Raw genomic sequence first — 13,616 nt, 5'->3', positions numbered from 1 at the left:
GTGCTGAGTATAGTTTTGGAATTATGCGGACTAATTCCCCCGCAAGTATTGGGAGAGCTGTCGGGAGACATTCTGTAAGTCACTCATATTAGTATAGGCTATGGGAGTTACACAAATCGCTGAGAAGGGTACTATACATCCCAGTCCCAATAGGGCCCCCCATATGTCCACTTGTTCTTGAACCAAATCCACTCTCTGGTTGACTATCAGGATTCCTGCTTGCAGATGTGTATTGATCTGAGTCTTGTTTGAAGGGCAGCCGCCGTTCCTTCTGCAAGGGTGTTCACAGCTTCCGCAGTGGGTATAGTTGCAGCAAGCGAGACTGGTGCTGCCGTGGCAGCTGCTGTAGATATAGCCAATGCTGTCACAACGGTGGCTGTGATACCAAAATCTCTCTTCTTTCTGGATAGCACCACCGGTAACTTGTCCTCTGGAATGGAAACTGGGATAGGAACATGGGTAGGGATACACATAATCACAGCCAGCTTGAAGGCCGTGACATTCAAGATAGCAAATTCTTAGTGCAATTCAACATATCATTCAGCTCGCTAGCATTTGTTATGAGGAAAAGGAATGGTGGAGAGACCCATATGGGAGTGGGCTGATAAGTAATATTATTGGGACAAGACACATTAACTGTTGTCTCAAAGGTACTAGAGTCATTTTGTTTATAAGAACAGTTGAGGAATTTGCCACCATTTAACATGGGCACTGCTGAGATATCAGTATATGCTCCTAGCGGTTACAGACCTGCCATGCATCAAAGGGAGAGGAGGGAATATGAGAGAAGAGTTAGTTACTGGTAAAGGATATGGCCATGCTTTAACCACTGCTCACAGCTCTCTGGCTTGAGTCTGCCGCAGGAGGTGTAGCATCCCTAGAATTATCATCAGCATCTTCAGCATCATGACTGGTGTTTGGAGGCAAGGCTGCACGCACCAGCTGCTCGGGGATCCAAATTGGAGCCTCCTTTTCCTGTGGAAAAACACATACAGACCCCCTACTCCATACTAACACTGGATCTGGTCCATTCCACTTTCCTGTGAGGATGTCCCTCCAAAGTACTAAAGGCTTAAGGGAAGCAGCAGCATCACTTGCATGTCTGTCTGCAGCTGATTTACCCGTTTTATCCAAAGTTAAAAAATTCAAAATAAAGAGAATGGTGTTGAGCTTATCTTTAGGGGACCTGAAGGTGTCCCCTATTCCCCCTTTTTGTTTATAAAGCGCATTTTTTATTGTAAGATGCGCATGCTCCACAACACTCTGTCCTTGTAGGTTATAGGGTATTCCATGTATCAAGTCAATGTCAGGTTGTTGTAGGAAGGCTTTAAAGGGTTGTGGGCTATAGGCTGGACCATTATCTGTCTTTAATTGGTGTGGCTTTCCCCATGCCGAGAAAGCCTGTAGGCAATGGGCAATAACATCTCTGGATTTTTCCCTCGTATGCACTGAGGCCAAAATTATTCCAGAGCAGGTATCTACAGAGACATGAACATAACTTAACTTTCCAAATTCTGAAACATGTGTGACATCCATATGCCATATATGATTAGGTAACAAACCCTTAGGATTAACCCCCAAGGACGGTGCAGGTAGTGAGATCACACAATTTCTGCAGGAGACTACTATGTCCCGTGCCTGTGCTTTTGTTATGTTAAATTTGAGGCGAAGAGTTAAAGCATCCTGTTTCTTCAAATCCTCCCCTATTATGAACACACAGACAACAGACGCAGACGTTAAAGACTCGCCACTAAATTCCGCTCTAAGGCCGCCCCACTTCTTGTTGCGGTCTTGTACAAGTTTCCCACCACCTTTGTCGTGGTTTTACCCCGCATACCTGCGGACTTCTCCCTTGCAAGGTTTTTCTATTTTTACTCCCCGCTTTACCGCGGAATTCCCACTTTTGAACTGGCTAATGTCCCCGCTTACCTGCGGACCTTTACTCCCCGCTTTCCTGCGGGTTACCTTGCAAGATTCCTTTTTTTAGTTCCTGGGTGCCGGCGCCATTTATCGCCCTCGCCCCGCAAGGACGACAAGACGCCCTGGTTCGGATGCATCTTCTCTCTCTTCTCTCTCTTTATTTCCGCAAGTCTACACACTTATATACGCTTACATGACCAATCAGCAAGCAGGGTACAGGAGGGAGTGAATCAGGCTGTGCACCTAAACGAACAACTTCGCTAGCAACCAATGCTGTTTACTTCCTCTTTGGGCATTCCGCTTAGTCTCACGAGGCAATCCTAACCTAGCAACTAGCCAGGTGCCATCTTTTAATGGCGGAGGCTGCCCTGGCCAGGGGCCTGCCTCCCACAGTTGGCTGCAGATTTTTTCTGTTTGGCACTTTGAATTTATCATCCCACTGCCATCTGGTTTGCCAAGTTTCTATTGGGAAATCTCCAGCTAGCCTTATGGGTCTTCTCTTATAAATTAAGGAGTTCTTGTGTCTTGCTGCTTTTAAGATGTTTTCTTTATCACTGTATTTTGAAAATGTAACTATAATATGTCTTGATGTTGGCCTGCTATTGTTGATTTTGAAGGGAGTTCTCTGTTCCTCCTGGATATGGTTGTCCGTTCCCTTCCCCAGATTAGGGAAATATTCAAGTCTTCTTTCTTCAAATAAATTTTCTGCCCCCCTTCTCTCTCTTCTTCTTCTGGGACTCCTATAATATAATTGTTATTACATCTGATGGAGTCACTGAGTTCCCTAAGTCTAGTCTCATGTTACATAATTCTTCTTTCTCTCTTCTGTTCAGCTTCATTATTTTCCATCGTTTTGTTTTCTAGGTCACTAATTCATTCCCCAGCTTCTTCTAGCCTGCTGTTCATTGCATCAAGCCTATTTCCAATCTTGTTTATCACATTCTTCATCTCCGACCGAGTCTTTTTTAACTTTTATTTCTGTGGGAAGGGTCTCACTGATACCTTATTTTTTTTTTTCCTGAGGCCAGTGAGTAACATTATGACTGTTGCTTTAAGTTCTCCATCAGGTATGTTACTTATATCTATTTTGGTTACATCTCTGGTCATGGCCTTATCTTGTTCTTTCATTTGAGATAAATTCCTCCGTCTTGACATTTTGTCTGTCTCTGCCTTCTTCTCTGTGTTAGAAAAGCCAGTTATGTCTCCTGCTCCTGAAAGTAATGGCCTTATGAAGAAGAGGTCATGTAGTGTCCAGGGCTTCATGTTTCAGGGAGTGTCTCTGGTATGTGCTGTTTGCACTCCGCTATTGTGTTTTGTCTGCTCTATCCTTCAGGCCAGTCGTCCATAGAGTCTGTCCTTGCCTGCTGTGTGCAGTGTTTGGTCCCTGGACTGACTGTGAAGAGTTTTAACTAGGTGTGCTCTGGTCTGCTTGTGAAATGAGACCTGACACCACTTCCATGAGAACTGAGGCCCTGCAGAACTCTCTGGTTGGGATATGTTGTGGGTCAGGGGTGTGTGCTGTCTTCCAAAGGAAATGTCTCTCTCTTTGGGACTGAGGCAGAGATGACTGAGAAGGGCAGTCCAGCCAGAGCTCAGCAGGGCAGGTCTTGGTGTAAGCAAGTTAGGCAGACAGTGATGGTGCTGGCTTGCTTCCTGCCTATGCATCTGTGTTTATGCTGAAGGGCTGAGGAGGGAAATGGTACCAGCCAGTTCATTTCTTCTCAGAGAGGAATCTCTGTGAAAGCCACCTCCCAGTGAAGCACTCCTAGAGGAGAGAATAATCTTCCCCCAACCCCCCAGCTCCCCACTCTACCCCCACCCCCTACCCCCACCTCTGCCTCCACCCCCTATCCCTGGTTTGTAGCACGGGTTCCTCAAATTACTGTTTCTGTATTGTATGCCCCCCAGGTGTTTGTTTGCCTTTTCTCTGGGAGCAGGGCTGTTCCCTCAGGGCTCTACCCTAGCCAAATCTGTTGACCTTTAAAACTCCAGACTTTAAGCCCTGCCGCTTGTAAGAACTAATGAAATTCAGCCTTTCTTGTTTTCCAAGATATGGCTTTGGGGAGATGCTCTCCTTATGCATTCTCCTGTAGGCTCCTCTCTCTCTGGCCCTTCTCTGCAACCAGAGCTCCCTCCCTTCCACAGCACTGATTTTCCATTTCTCCCCTAAAGCATGTCTCTGCACTTCCTGAACCACCTTCTTTGATGTGACCTCTCCTCTCTCTTTAGTTGTATAATTTGTTCTTTCAGCCTTCAGGTTGATTTCTGGAGTATTTAGGATGATTTGATAGTTACCTAGTTGTTTTTGTAGAATGAGGCAAGCCTAATGTCTTCCTGCTCCACCACCATCTTCCTCTACCCCTAAGGTGTATAATATATTGATTTGATACATTCCTATTGTAGTTTGATTGCCATTGCTAATACCTCTATCTTATCATATAATTATCATTCTTTAGTGATGGGAACATTTATGGTCTATTCTTTTAGTAAGTTTAGTATTTACAATATAGTTTTGTCCTCTATAATCGCTGTGTTGTGTATTGGGTTTTTAGAAACTTATTTATCTATTAGTTGCAAGTATGTACCCTTAAACATCTCTCTTATTCCCCACTCCCAGTCTCTGGTAACTACCATTTTACTTTCTGCTTTTATGATTTCAGTTCTTTTAGATTTCACATATCAGAGATATTACATAGTATTTTTCTTTCTGTGTGATTTATCTCACTTAGCATAATATCCTCAAGATCTATCCATGTTGTTAAAATTGGCAGAACTTCTTTTTTCTCATGGCTGAACAGTATTACACACACACACACACACACACACACACACATATATTCACACCCACGCATATATGTATATATATTTATAAAATCCAGTCTTATTTACTTATTTATCCATGTATCTATTGACAGGCACTTAGGTTGTTTTCCTCTCTTGACTATTATGAATGCTGCAATAAACGTGGGAAGTGTGTATGTCTTTTTGGTAACCCCATTGATTTCCTTTGTATATATATCCAAAAGGGGGATTTCTGGAGTGTATGGTAGGTTATAATTTTTTTGAAGAACCTCCATAGTATTCTCCTTAGTGGCTGAACCAATTAATAGTCCTACCAACAGTGCATAAATAATCTCCTTTTCTTCACATTCTTCCAACACTTGATGATTGCCATTCTTCCAGGTATGAGGTGATATGTCATTGTACTTACCATTGTGTGTATCTGTATATATAGTAAAAACACTTAAGTTCTACACTCTTAGTAAATTTCAAGTATACAATATTATTAATTTATAGTCATATTGTGCATTAGATCTCCATATCTTATTCATCGTATGACACTATGTTTGTACCCTTTCACCAGCATTTCCTTATTCCTTCCCCTGGACCCCAGCCCATAGCAACTACCTTCTACTCTCTGCTACTATGAATTTACCTTTTTTGTTCCACATATAAGTGAGATCATATAGTATGTTTTCTGGGCCTGGCTTATTTCACTTAGCATAATGTCCTACAAGTACATCCATGTTGTTGCAACTGACAGTATTTCTTTTTTTCCATGGTTGAAAAATATTCCATTATATTTTTGTATCCATTAACAAACAGTAGGTAGTTTCCATATATTGAAGACTGTCACCAAGGCAGCAATGAACATACGAGCTTAGATATCTCTTTGAGATACAAGTTTCTTTTCTTTTGGATATGTACTCAAAAGTATGATTGCTGGGTCACATAGTTGTTCTATCATTAATTTTTTGAGGAACCTCAGTACTGTTTTCCATAATGGCTCTACCAATTTACATTCCTACCAGCAGTGGACAAGTGTTCCCTCTTCTCCACACCCTTACCAACATTTATCTTTTTTAAATTAAAAACATAATTTGAAATTGAATATATTTTTATATATTCAATTAATATAATTATTGACATATATTAGTTTTGCATATACAACATATTGATTTGATAATTACTTAAATATGAAGTTCTCATGATGATAAGTGCAGTTACCATTTGTAACCATATAAAATTATTACAATATTGGAATGTTAGACATTCAGACAAATAACATGATTTCACATACACGTGGAATCTAAAAAATAAAACAAAAGAACAAAGAGTAACAAAAAGAGTAATAGTCTCATAAATAGTCTCAAAATCTTTGTTGCTGGGTGGATAGATAAATGAAACACTTGTTATCTTTTCTTTTTGATATTAGCTATTATAATGTCTGTGAGGTGATATGTCACTGTGGTTTTAATTTATATTTCCTTGATGATTGCTTTCCCTGATGCTTAGCACCTTTTCATATACTTCTTGGCCATTTGTATGTCCTCCTTGGAAAAATGACTATTAAGATCCTTTCTACATTTTTTGGTTATTTTGTGCTATTGAATAATTGGGTAAGTCCCTTTTCAAGGAAGCCTAGTCCCTTATCAAGGGGAACCTCGATACTGATTTGCAAGTATTTTTCCTCCCATTCTGTGGGTTGCTGCTTTATTTTGTTGATTGTTTCCTTTGCTGTGGAGGAGTTTTTAGTTGATAAAATTCCACATGTTTATTTTTGCTTTTGTTATATTTGATTTCTGTGTCCTATCCAGAAAAATCATTGCTAAGATCAGTGTCTAGGAACATTTTCCCTATGTTTTCTTCTCTAAGTTTTACAGTTTAAGATTATACATTTAAGCCTTTAATCCATTTTGAGTTGATTTTTGTGTATGTTGCAAGATAGGTTCCAAATTTATTCTTTTGCATGTGGATATCTGGATTTCCTAGTGCCATTTATTAAAGGGACTATCCTTTCCCATTATGTATTATTAGCACCTTTGTCAAATATTAGTAGATTGCATATGTATGAGTTTATTTCTGGACTCTATTCTGTTCCATTGACCTATGTATCTGTTTTTATGCCAGTACCATTCTGTTTCGATTAAAAGAACTTTGTATAGACTTTGAAAGCTGGCAGTGTGATGCTTCCAGTTTTTTCTTAACCCAGATTCCTTTGACTATTCAGTCTTCTATGGTTTCATATGATTTTTATAATTTTTCTATTTTTATGAAAAATACCACTTGAATTTTGATAGAGATTGCATTTAATCTATAGATCACTCTAAGTAATATGGACATTTTAACAATAGTAATTCTCCCAATTCATGACCACTAAATACCTTACCATTTATTTGTGTCTTGTCCAATTTCTTTCACCAATGTCCTATAGTTTTTAGTGTATAGATTATTCATTTCTGTTGTTAAATTTATTTCTATTTTTCTTTTTGATGCAATTATAATTGAGACGATTTTCCCAACTTCCCTTTCAGATAGTTTATTATTTGTATATAGAGATGCAACTGATTTTGTATGTTGATTTTGTATCCTGCAACTTTACTAAATTCATTTATTTCTTCTAACAGGTTTTTGGTGGAATCTCTAGAGTTTTCTCTATGTAAAACCATGTAATCTGCAAACAACAACAATTTTACTTTTTCCTTTATGATTTGAATGCCTTTTATTTCCGTTTCTTGCATAGTTGATCTGGCTAGGACTTTAAGCACGGTTTTGCATAGAAGTGGTGAAAGTGGGCATCTTTGTCTTGTTTCTTAAAGAAGCTTTTAGATTTTCATCATTGACTATGATGTTAAGTGTGGGCTTATCATAAACAGTCTTTATTATGTTGAAGGAATTTTTATTATACCTTATTTGTTAGAAGTTTTTATCATGAAAAGATGTTGAATTTTGTCAAATGTATATTCTACATCTATTGAGATGGCCATATGATTTTTATTTGCTATTCCATTACTGCAGTATATCACATTTATTAGTTGTATACATTGAACCATCCTTGCATCCCAGGAATAAATCTTACTTGATTATAGTATGTGATCCTTTTTATATGCTGTTAAATTTGGTTTGCTAGTATTTTGCTGAGGACTTTTGCATCCATGTTCATCGGAGATATTACCCTGTAGTTCTCTTTTCTTTTAGTGTCCTCCTTTGGCCTTGATTCAGGGTAATGCTGGCCTTGTAAAATGAGTTGGAGGTGTTCCCTTCTATTCAATTTTTGGAGAAAAGTTTGAAAACAATTGGCATAGTACTTTTTAAATGTTTGTTAGAATCTACCAGTGATGCCACCTGGCCCTGGACTTTTCTTTGTTGACAGATTTAGATTACTGATTCAAAAATCCTTACTCTTTACTGGTTGAGATTCTCTATTTCTTCATGATTCTGCCTTAGTTGGGTGTGTATTTCTAGAAATTTATCCATTTCTTCTAGGTTATCCGAAGTGTTGGTGTATAACTGCTCATAGTAATCTGTCATGATCCTTTTTATTTCTTGGTATCAGTTGTTATGTCTCCTCTTTCATTTATAAGTTTTTTTTTATTTAAGTCTCTCCTTTTTTAGTGTAACTAAAAATTTGTCAAGCTTGCTTATCTTTTCAAAAACTCAATTATTAGTTTTGCTGATCTTTTCTATTGTTTATTCAGTTTCTAGTAGTTTTTGCTGTTCTAATCTTCATTATTTCCTTCCTTTTGCTAACCTGGTCTTAGTTTGTTTTAGGTCCCTGAGGTGAAGTATTAAAGTCCTGTACTGTCATTGAACTGCTGTCTAATTTTCCCTTCAGTTCTGTTAATATATCGTTTACATATTCAAGTGCTCCACTATGGAAAGCATTTATAGTTACATTGCTATATCCTTTGATGAACTGACTCCTTTATCACTGTCTAGTGATCTTTGGTTATTGTGACAGATTTTGAGTGAAAGCCCATTTTGCCTGCTAAGTACAGTCACTTCTGCTCTGTTTTGGTTACTGTTTGCATGGAATAACTTTTTTCATCCCTTCACTTTTAACCAACATGTGCCTGTTACTGAACTGGGCCCTTGGGCTCTCCAAGCAATATAAATTGACAAGATGCTTAAAGAGAGTTCCAGACAAAGGTATTGGGGCTTATGCTTGAGCACAAGAGAGAAAGCGCAAAGGAAATTGTTCTCAGGCTGGCTGGTAGGAAAGGTTTTAAAGAGGCTTAGGCAGGGAAGAAGGTGATGTTTAAGCATGTAGAGACAGGTGTGGTCACACACTGAAATAAAGTTCTCAGACACCAATCTGAATGGCAGTGCAGGGCTGCCTCTGCAAGGGAGAGCAGCAGCAGCTGAATCCTTCACAAAGCTTTTGTTTTGTTTTGTTTTTATCAGAAAAGCAAGGACAGATGCCTCCAAGCATGGGAAAGGAGTACAAAGGGATGGCAAATATCTTGAAGCAGACTTGCATTTTCCCCTACGTGAAGGCACGCAGGGAGGCAGTCATGGGATAAGGGAGGGGTGGGTGTTTGGGCTGGCAATCACCAGGTGCAGAAAGGGGAGACTGAGGGTCACATTCTTTCATGGCTCCACACTTATGCCCTGCCCCTGGGGATCTTGGAATCCTGCTCCTACTGGCCGTTGAGTTCAACAGCCCTAGAGTAGGAATTCTGGTGACCTTTGACTGCTTCCACAGTCACTCCTTGGGGCTTATAATATATTTTCTAAGACTCACTCTGCAGGGAGGGACTTATCAACACTGCACACTTAAAGATCATGTTTTATTATCTATTGCATGTCTAATTAGCATGTTAAATCTCTACTGCTGGGCATGATTTTTCACGTTATAATCAGGCAAAAAGTCGATGAAAGGTCAGTTGCTGGGGTCCACTGTTGCTCAGGCTGCTCTGGTCTAGTTTTTGCAGGAGCAGAATTGGTTATAGCCTTAGCCACGGGGGTTGCTTGGAGCCGGTGGCTTCTGGCTTCCTGATGTCCAGCAACACCTGCAAGCTGGGCTAGAGAACTGGATTGTTGTGATTTTTTTTTTCTGTGAGTTTCTGGGTTAGGAATCTCGAGCCCCATCCCTGCTTTTTCTTATACCTCTAAAGCTAATATAAATCTCTTGGTGACAGCATATTATTAGAACTTTTAAAAATGCATTTAGCCACTCTGTGTCTTTGGATTGAGGAATTTAATCCATTTGTACTTAAAGTAATTATTAATAGATAAGAACTTACTATTGCAAGTTTGTTCATTGTTTTCTGACTGTCCTTTGCTCTTGCTGTCTTCTTTTTTATTTTTTCTAGTAATATGCTTTAATTTTCTTTATCATTTGTGTATGTACTAGAGGTTATTTTGTGGTTACCATGGTGCTTACATAAAACATAATTATAGCACTTCTGTTTTAAACTAATAAGAACTTCAGCCACTTGAAGGAACTTAATACTTTTATTCCTCTCCCACATTTTATACTATTGATATCATCCTTCACATCTTTTTATATTGGGCATCCATTAACAATTATTGTAGCTATAGTTATTTCTTAAAGATTTATTTATTTATTTTAGAGAAAGAGGAGAACATGAGTTGGGGGAAGAGAGAGAGAATCTCCAGCAGACTCCCCAGCAAGCACCAAGTCCCACATGGGGCTTGATCTCACAACCCTGAAATCTTGACCTGAGCTGATATCAAGAGTAGGGTGCCTAACCAGTTGAGCCAACCAGGTGCCCCATGGTAAATTTTTAATACTTTTGTTTTTTGACATTTTTCTAGAGTTCAGTGATTTACATACCACTATTACATTATTAGAGTGTTTTGAATTTGACTATATATTTACTTTTACTTTATGATTCCATATGTTTTCATGTTGTTTCTTAGCTTTCTTTCATTTCAACTTGAAACACTCCCTTTAACATTTGTTGTAAGGCTGGTCTAGTAGTGATGTTCTTCCTCAGCTCTAAATTGTCTGAGAATGTCTTTATCTCTCCACTTCTGAGCAATAGCTTTTCTGGATATAGTATTTCTGATTGGCACCTTTTTCCTTGAGTACTTTGAACATGCCATTCCACTCCTTCCTGTACTATAAGGTTTCTTTTTTTCCCCTTAAGATATTTTATTTATTTGTTTATTTGTTTGTTTGTCAGAGAGAGAGAGTGCACACGCAGGGGGAGTGGCAGAGGGCAAAGCAGGCTGCCTGCTGAGCAAAGAGCCTAAAGTTGGACTGAATCCCAGGACCTTGAGATCATGATCTGAGCCTAAGGCAGACATTTAACCAAGTGAGGCATCCCCGTCCTGTAAGGTTTCTGCTGTGAGCTCTGCTGGTAGACTTATGGGGGGTTCCCTTTTATGTGACAAGTTGCTTTTCTCTTGCTACTTCAAAGTTTTGTGTCTTAGACTTTTTATAATTTGTTTATAATGTGTCTTTGGATAATCTTTGGTTTGATCTTATTTGGGGATATTTGAGCTACATGAATGTGGATATCCATATCCATCCCCCAATTTGGGAAGCATTCAGCCATTGTTTCTTTAAATAAACTTTTTTGCCCCTTTCTCTTTCTTTTCTCCTTCTTTGATTTTTATAATGCATATAACCTTTGTATCCTTGTATTGTCATATAGGCCCTGTGGGCCTTCTTCACTCTTTTGCATTCTTTTTTGTTGTTGTTGTTCCATTAATTACTAATTTCAAAAGACCTCTCTTCAAGTTTGCTGTTTCTTACTTCTGCATGATTGAGTCTGCTGCTGAAGCACTATACTGAATTTTTCAGTTTTGATCTTTTATTGATTAGCTTTAGGTTCATTTTCAATTGTTTCTATTTCTTTATTAAAATTCTCATTTTCATGCAGTTATTTCTGATTTTGTTTAGTTATCTGTTTCTCTTGCATCTCGTTTGACTTTTTTAAGATGAATATTTTGAATTCCTTATCAGTCAATTTATAGAAATGCATTTCTTTGGGATCAGTTTCTAGAGATTTATTACTTCCCTCTGGTGGTATCATATTTGCTTGATTCTTCATTATTCTTGCAGCCTTGTTTGGTATCTGTGCACTTAAAGGACCAAACCTCTTTTACAGTCTTTACAGACTGATTTTGGAAGATTAGACCTTTTCCTGTTGGGTCCCTGCACTGACAGTATTGCATCCGGGACTTCAGTTGAGTAGCATTGATGTGAGTCATGTGACTGATGCTGGGTTTATCATGGGTACTGGTTGGTGGTTCTGTTACCAGTGGCTTAGGCAGCTGTGAACCCTGCCTAGTACCTGGGCTGGTAGGACTGCCTCCAGGACCTCATTCAGTAGGACTGGGGCTAGGATAACATTCTTTTTCAGGGCTTGCAGCTGGTAGGCCTGTTATCAGGTATATGGATAGATGTAACTCCTGCTGGAAATTGTAGAGAGTTCCTACCAGGTTACTGGGAAGTTCCTTGGATGGGCAGGAATGGCTCTGGACTGTACCTGAGGAGGACTGGAACCAAGTCACAGTGCTGCTTCTATGTCTACAGCCAGGTCCAAAGCCTTTAGACCTGTTTGTGGGATTATGGATGGGTGTGCCACATGCCAGATCCCTCAGTGAACAGGATTGCTCTCAGACCATTGCTGAGAGAGGATGGAGCTTAACCACAAGGCATCTTCAATGTTGAGAGTTGGACCAATGTTGGTAAGCCTGTTACCTAAGGCATTGGTGGGCATATCTTTTCCTGGTTCCCTTGGTGGATGGTGCAGAAGATAGGACCAAGGCCAAATGGGGCTGTAGCTGAGTCCCCAGGGGGATAAGTTTGTTTCTATTTCTGTATCCAAGACCACAGTTGGCAAACCTGCCCTGTGGGCATATGACTGCCTTCTCAAAATGACCCTTCTTAGTGTTGGACTCTACTGGGATTTTGCATCTTTTACCTGGATGTCAAATTTGTCTCAAAGGCACTCCTGTGTGTGGATTGCTATCAAATTATTGTCACTTTAAAGGGATATGTGTGGAGAACCTCTTATTCTACCATCTTATTCTAAATTTTCCATTATTCAAGAATTTTGGCTTTTGGAATATATCTCTTAGATCAATTGTGCTATTTAAACAAGTAAACTTGAAGAGGCAGTGGTTACATGTATTAGGGAAAGTCTGAGCTACATTTTGAATATTGAATAAAAGTTCACCAAGAATATAAAAGGTGGGAGTTAAAGCGGAGGGGATTCTAGGAAAAAAGGAGTAGGTACGGGATTTGTGAAACATCACAGTATATTGCAAGTAATCTGGTCTTGCCGTAATATATTACAGTGGACTAAATCAAGAGGGGTCAAAGAGGAAGTGCGGAGGAAGTAGAGTGGGCAAATATAAGAGTGTTTTGTAGGAAAAACTCAACAGAACTTGTTGACAAATTGGCAAGTGAGAAAGGGGATAGGTCAAAGCTACCACATTTCTAAGTTCAATGCCTGAATGAACAGTGTTTGTGAGTAACCATGCTAGGGGTCTGAGGAGAACAGCTTTGGTGGGGGAAGATAACTTTAATTTCTAGACATGATAAATTTTGTATAAATCTTCCTCTCATATGGTAGCCTAGGCATCAGTCAAATAGCCTGGGGCAGAAGGCTTATGATAGGGATAGATAGTATCCAGAGTAACATGGGAGGTCAAGAGCCAGAGAGACAATCTATTGACTGTTTAAAAATAAATTGTTATTGGAACTCATTCATGGTTTTAACCTATAGTTTCTGGCTACTTTTGCACAATAATAGTATGGTTGAGTAGTTGTGACAGAGATTATATGACCTAAAATTTATTGGTCTGAAGTTTTTACTCTGTGTAAGATATGTGCCATCTACTGGTCTAGGAGAAAGACAAAGTTCAAATACCAGAGTCTAACTACAGACATAAAAACTAGAAGATCCAAATCACATCCAGCCTCTATATGGAAA

The sequence above is a fragment of the Mustela nivalis genome (genome assembly GCF_964662115.1).
Source record: "Mustela nivalis genome assembly, chromosome: X".
NCBI lineage: Eukaryota > Metazoa > Chordata > Mammalia > Carnivora > Mustelidae > Mustela > Mustela nivalis.
This window is presented reverse-complemented; position numbering follows the sequence as displayed.